We start from the raw sequence: 7120 nt of genomic DNA, 5'->3' as shown, positions 1-7120 counted from the left end.
GGACAATCAACCTCACCTGGAGGCTGGTGGGGAGACGTTTTGCCCCTCCCCCCAGGTATCAGGGCTCCCACCATAGCATGAAGCAGTTACAAAAGAGGGGTCTGCACCCTCAACACCCCAAGAATGTGGAACAGTACAAAAAGCAGAGGAGGTGTTTGTCACTGGCAACGTTCATTAAAAATTCCTGGGAGATAAAAAGAGAATCTGGGCAATAAAATAAAGTCTAACCTCTTTTTCCTTTGTGCTTTGTCTAATTTCACGTGCTCCTAGGGTTCCGCATGCAGAGGTCCCACACCTGGCATTTCAGACCCGATTTCCTATAACAGAATGGCTGGGTCGACACCTCAGCTAGCGGGGTCCCATGCAGACTCCGTGGCATAGAGCCTGAGCTGCAGCCAAACCAGCCCTCGAGAGCTCCATCCCCTCCCTCCCACTGACGCTGCCGGGATCCCTACACAGCTGCCCAGCCCACAGCCCGTGGGGGAGTGCACGCTCTCACCTCTCCATTCTGTTTTCAAAATAATTTTCCTTTGCTTCTGAACCAAACTCAGTCTTGATCTGTTGGCTCCAATGACACTGGGCACGGGGAATCCTGTTGGGTTCCACTCTGGAGGATCAGTAACAAAAATTGAGAACATTGTAACTTCAATGAACAGATGTGTGAGCCAAACTGTAGTTAACATAGAGCAGTGTATAATGCTCGGGTAAAATAAGATGTTTCTAAGACTTACATTTGATATTTCCATCACTTTACTATAAGCAAGTTCAGTGAAGATGTCTGTCTGATTTGTCAGGTCAACATTAGAGAAATGAAGTGATTTATTTCCATGTATGTACATTGAATACTCTTGGCTGAAGCTTCAATCTTGTTTTTAATGCTTTTCCATTGAAAATGATACCTCTCTTTCAGTTCCCCCATTTCTGAGAAGTATAAAACCTTATAATTTATTATTAACAAAGGGGAAAGGTAGGAGAAGGGATAAATTAACAGTTTGGGATTAACACATACACACTGCTATGTATAAAATAGATCATCAACAAGGAAATACTGTATAGCACAGGGAACTACACTGAATATTTTGCAATAACCTATAAGGGGAAATAATCTGAAAAAGGATCGATATATTTGTTGATATCATCTATCAATGACAGATAAAATGTAACCTAAGCAAGGCCGATGGTCAGCGCTTCTGACCCTGAAGATTTCAATCATCTAAAGTTTGGGCTCTGCCTATTCCCAAGGCCCTTAATGGACATACGTGTAGCCGTAGCTTAAAAATTCCCCAGTTTGGGGTTCAGGGAGGCACTGATTTTGAAATATCCCTGGTGTTCTCCTTACATGCACAGCAGCATTCCTACAGCTAAAACATGCCTGCCACACCTAGAGGATGTTGCACCGTTTGATCGGAAAGAGTTTGGAAAAGGCACCTCATCTCCTCATCGCCTGGTGCTCGGGTTCAACCCTCCAGCATCTTTCCTAACAATCTCCTCACTTGGGGATATCAGCACCGTCAACATCCTCTTTCACACAGTTTGGAATTTGTCCAGAGGAAGAAGAGGAAGGATGAGAAAAATTTAGAGACAAGTCTTAGGTGTTCAGACAGGAACATGCCACTCTAATTTCCCATTAGGAACAAGAATTAACCAAAGGCTCAGCCTGCCTCCTCAGAACCAGAATAGGGCCTGAAGCAATCCAATGGTTTGGCGGCCAGCTCACAAAAAAAGCGAGTTTCAAAATAGAGCTCAGGAGCAGACAATTCAAAGACCTGCAAAGATATAAATGATAACCAACGTCCAAAAATATATTAAGGTAAGGCAACGAAGAGGATCTGAATGAGAGGCAGAATTGCAGGAAACAGATTTCAAAAGGTAGATTGTACTCACATTTAAAGCATATGAAAAGCAGCAGAATTTCTAAAATGATGCAGTTGGGCAAAAGGGTGTATGTGGTTTTTTCGTGAAATCTTCAGGAAAAAAAACACATACAGAGTTTTTGGCCAAACAAGCAAGCGGGAAATGCAAATCCGCACAACAAAGAAGTCTCAATATACACTGCTTAGAAAGGCCATCCAATAAATGTGTACAAACCAGAAATGCAGGAGAGGCCATGGAGAACAGGGAGCCTAGTCACGCTGATGGGTGGGGTATAAATATCCAAGAGCCACTCTGAGGAAGTGCATGCTGTTTCCTAAAACATCTAAAATACAAAGCCCCCGAGCAAAGGGGACTTCAACTCATGGGCATATAACTTGGGAAGACTAAATATCGACAAGACACAGGCACCCTAAAGCTTAGGGCTGCTCTGCATACAAGAACCTCAACTTCGGTACACCTAAATTATCCCAATAAAAAGAGAAATGCATAAAGAACTTGTGGTAATTCTGTACAACGGAATATCACTCAAACGTGAAATCAATGTCATAAGGCCAAGAGCAGCATAATGAGTGGATTTAGGTATGATGATTCTAAATGAAATTAGTCACACAGAAAAAAGAATCTAATCATAAGATATCACTTACAGAGGGAATGTCAACATCACAACACATGAACTGAATTAAGAAAGAGAACAGAGTCTCACATTTAGAAAACACTCTTATGCCTCCTTAAGGAGAAAGGAGAGGTGGGGTGATGCATAAACCCAGAGTTTGATATTAGCACAGGTACCATTCTATAAAACAAATACAGAAGAGACAAGACCTACACCTTCCTCAGTGAACGGGACTCAAAACCCCTATTCCCCGCAGAGGAATATATCTGACTAGTAAGAATCTTAAAACCTATGTATTGATATGTCTCCGTAAGGGAGTCAAGTGTCTCTAGACCGGCATAAACACGTCAGTGAAAATCAGCTCAACTCCATTATAAAAATGAATTTCAAAAACCAAACAAAAAAACAGCGAAAATTCTTACACAATTCCTTCAGGGGTTCTGATGAAACCTGGAATGACCTATCTGCAAAGACAACGGGATGAGACATAAGGCTGGACACTTGGAACTGAGAGGACTGGTGAGATTGGGAGAGAAAATGCAGATCCTTTAAAGTAGTAATGCATGACACCATTCCATGAGTCCCAAATCTCCAGGTAGAAGGGAATATCAATACAGTTATAACACGTATGGGAAACCTAGAGAATGGACACAGTGTGATAGCGAAAGGTTTCTAAAAGTCTCCTAATTTTTCCTCTCCTTGTGCTCCAGGTTGGCATTCCAACTGCCTTACTATCAAACTCCCAACTTAGGAGAGTTAACCCCTATAACATTCTGGTTCGCACAGTTTGCTAATTGTGCAGAGGATGAAAGGGAAGAGGGAGAACCAATCAGAGAGTAGATGTAGGCATTTGGACGCGCACATGTCACTCTAAATTCCCGTCAGGAAGAATAATTAACCAAAGCCTCAGCCACCCGTAGGGAACAGTATAGCCACCCCTGGAACCAGTATAGGTCCTGAAGCAAAATTGTGGATTTGCGGTCAGCTCCCAAAAATGGGATTTGAAAATTGGAGCTCAGGGGCACAGCAATTCACAAACCTGCAGAGTTATAAAGGACTACTCTCTTCCAAAATTCTGTTGGGAGAAGGGAACGAAGCGGACTTTAAAATGAGGCAGAATTGCACAAAACATATTTCATGAGGTAAATTGGAATCGCTTTTAAAGCACAGGAAAAGCATCACAACTTCGACAGTGATGCACTGGGCCAGAAACCGTGTATGGCTTTTCTCCTGAATATATTCAGGAGAAAATGCATACACCCTTTTTGGCCATCAAGCAAGCGTGCAATGAAAATCCACACTACAAAGTATTGTCACTACACAGCGGTCAAATGGGACATCCGAAAATCTGTAAAAACCAGAAAGGCAAGAGAGACATGACAAGGACATGAAGCAATGTGATCCCAAGGGTCATGGAGGATTGTGATGACAAGCTCATGGAGCATTGTGATGACAAGATTATGTAGCATTTTGCTGACAAAGGCATGGAGCATTGTGATGACAATGCTCATGGAACACTGTGATGACAAGCGTCACGGAGCATTGTGATTAAAGCTGTCATGGAGCAGTGGGATGACAAGCGCATGGAGCATTTGGATGAGAAGAGTCCCGGATCATTGTGTTGTCAGGGTTCATGGAGCGTTGTGATGACAGTGGTCATGGAGCATTGTGATGAGAAGGTCATGGAGCATTGGGCTGAAACTGTTCATGGAGTATTGTGATGACAGGTGTCATTTATCATTGTGATGACAAGGTACTGGAGCATTGTGATGAGAAGACCATGGAGCCTGGTTATGACAAGTCTCATGGAGCATTCTGATGAAAAGTGGCATGCAGCATTGTGATTACAGGGGTTGTGGAGCATTGTGATGACAAGGGCATGGAGCATGGGATGAGAAGGACAGGGAGCGTTCTAATGACATGCATCACAGAGTTCTGTGATGACAAGGGCATGGAGCATTGTGATTACAGGGGGCTTGGAGCACTGTGAGGATAAGGGCATGGAACATTGTGATGAAAATGGCATGGAGCCTTGTCATGACAGGGTTCATGGATGATACTGACGACAAGTGTCAGGGAGCATTGTGATGACAGGGGTATTGAGCATTGTAATGACAAAGTTCATGGAGCATTGTGATGAGAAGACCACGGATAATTGTGATGACGAGCGTCATGGGGCGTTGTGATGACAAGTGTTATGGAACATGGTGATCACAAGGGTTTGGAGCCTTGTGATGACAGAGGTCATGGATTATTCTCATTTTAAGGAGCATGGAGCATTGTGATGACAAGGGCATGAAGCAATGTGATCCCAAGGTTCATGGAGGATTGTGATGACAATGGTAATGGAGTATTCTGTTGACAAGCGCATAGAGCATTGTAATGACAAGGTCATGTAGCATTTTGCTGACAAAGGCATGGAGCATTGTGACGACAGGTGTCATGGAGCACTGTGATGACAAGCGTCACAGAGCATTGTGAATACAGAGGTCATGGAGCATTGGGATGACCAGGGCATTGATCATTTTGATGACAAGGTTCATGGAGTTTGGGCTGAATATATTCATGGAGTATGGTGATGATAGGATTCATGGAACATTGTGATGACTAGGTAATGGGGCAATGTGATGACAAGAGTCCCGGATCATTGTGCTGTTAGGTGTCATGGAGTGTTGTGATGACAGTGGTCATGGAGCATAGTGATGTTATTGGTCATGGAGCATTGCGATGAGAAAGTCATGGAGCATTAGGCTGAAAATGTTCATGGAGTATTTTGATGACATGGGTCATGGAGCATTCTGATGACAAGCTTGTGTAGTATTGTGCTGACACAGCATGTAACACTGTGATAAGAAGTGTCATGGAACATAGTGATGCCAAGTACTTGGAGAACTGTGATGACCAGGGCATGGAGTATTGTGATGGCAAGACCGTAGAGCATTGTGATGAGAAGACCATGGATAATTGTGATGAAGAGCAACATGGAGCACTGTAATGACAAGGGGTATGGAGCATTGTGATGTCAGGGGACATTGAGCATTTTGATGAAAGGTTCATGGAGCATTTTGAAGACAGGGCTTATGGAACATTGTGATGTCACAGGTCATCGAACTTTGTGATGATAAGTGCATGTAGCATTGTGATGACAGGAGTCATGGAACATTCTGATGACAGGGGTGAGGGAGTATTGTGATGAATAGTGATGTAACATTGTGATATCATTTGTGAGAGAGCAGCATATTGATGAGAATTTCGTGGAGCATTGTGATGAGAAGGTTAATGGAGCATTGTGATAACAAGATTGTGGAGCACTGTGATGACAAGCGCATGCTGCATTGTGATGACATGTGTCATGGAGCATTGTGCTGACAAGCGCATGGAACATTGTGATGATAACGGTCATGGAGCATTGTGCTGAGAAAGGCATACAGTATTGTGATGACAAGGGTCAAAGAGCATTGTGATGAAAATTTCATTGAGCATTGAGATTAAAAAGGTCACAGAGACTGTTGATAACGAGGGCATGGACCACTGTGATGACAAAGGTCATGAATCAGTGAGATGACAGGAGTCACGGAGCATTGTGATGACATGGGTCATGGAGCATTGTGATAACAAGGGCATGTAGCATTGTGATGACAAGTGCACGGAGCATTGGTCTAATAAGATTCATGGATTATTGCAATGACAGTTGGAATGGTGCATTGTGATGACAAGGGCATGGAGCATTGTGAAGACCAGGTCATGCAGTATTGTGAAGACAGGTGTCAGGGAGCAATGTGATGACATATGTAATGGCCCATTGTGATGACAATGGCATTCAGTATTGTGATGCCAAGTGTCATGGAGGATTCTGTTGACAAAGGTAATGGAGCATTGTGATGATAATGGCTTGGAGCATTGTGATGACAATGATCAGGTAGCATTGTGCTGACAAGGGCATGGAGAATTGTGATGACAAATGTCATGGAGCATTCTGATGACAAGCTTGTGGAGTATTTTGATGACAATGGCATGGAGCATTGTGATGAAAACCGCATGGGACATTGTGATTAAAAAGGCATGGAGCCTTTTCATGACAGGGTTCAAGGAGCATTCTGACGACAAGTGTCAGGGAGCATTGCGATGACAAGTGTATTGAGAATTGTGATGACAAACGTCATGGAGCATTGTGATGAAAAGGACATGGAGTATTGTGATGACAGGCATCATGGAGCGCTGGGATGACAAGTGTTATGGAACATTGTGATCACAAGGTTTTGGAGCATTTTGATGACAGAGGTCATGGATCATTTTGATTACAAGGAGCATGGAGCATAGTGATGACAAGGGCATGAATCAATGTGATCCCATGGTTCATGGAGGATTGTGATGACAATGGTAATGGAGTACTGTGATGACAAGTGCACAGAGCATTGTAATGACAAGGTCATGTCGCATTTTGCTGACAAAGGCATGGAGCATTGTGATGACAGGTGTCATGGAGCACTGTGATGACAAGCTTCACGGAGCATTTTGAATAAAGCGGTCATGGAGCATTGGGATGAGTAGGGCATGGATCATTGTGATGACAAGTGTCATGGAGCATTGGGATGGAAATGTTCACGGAGTATTGTGATGACATGGGACATG

This window comes from Mesoplodon bidens (genome assembly GCF_964165515.1).
Source record: "Mesoplodon bidens genome assembly, contig: HAP1_SCAFFOLD_47, whole genome shotgun sequence".
In the NCBI taxonomy this organism is placed as follows: Eukaryota; Metazoa; Chordata; class Mammalia; order Artiodactyla; family Ziphiidae; genus Mesoplodon; species Mesoplodon bidens.
Note: the sequence above shows the minus strand (reverse complement) of the source record.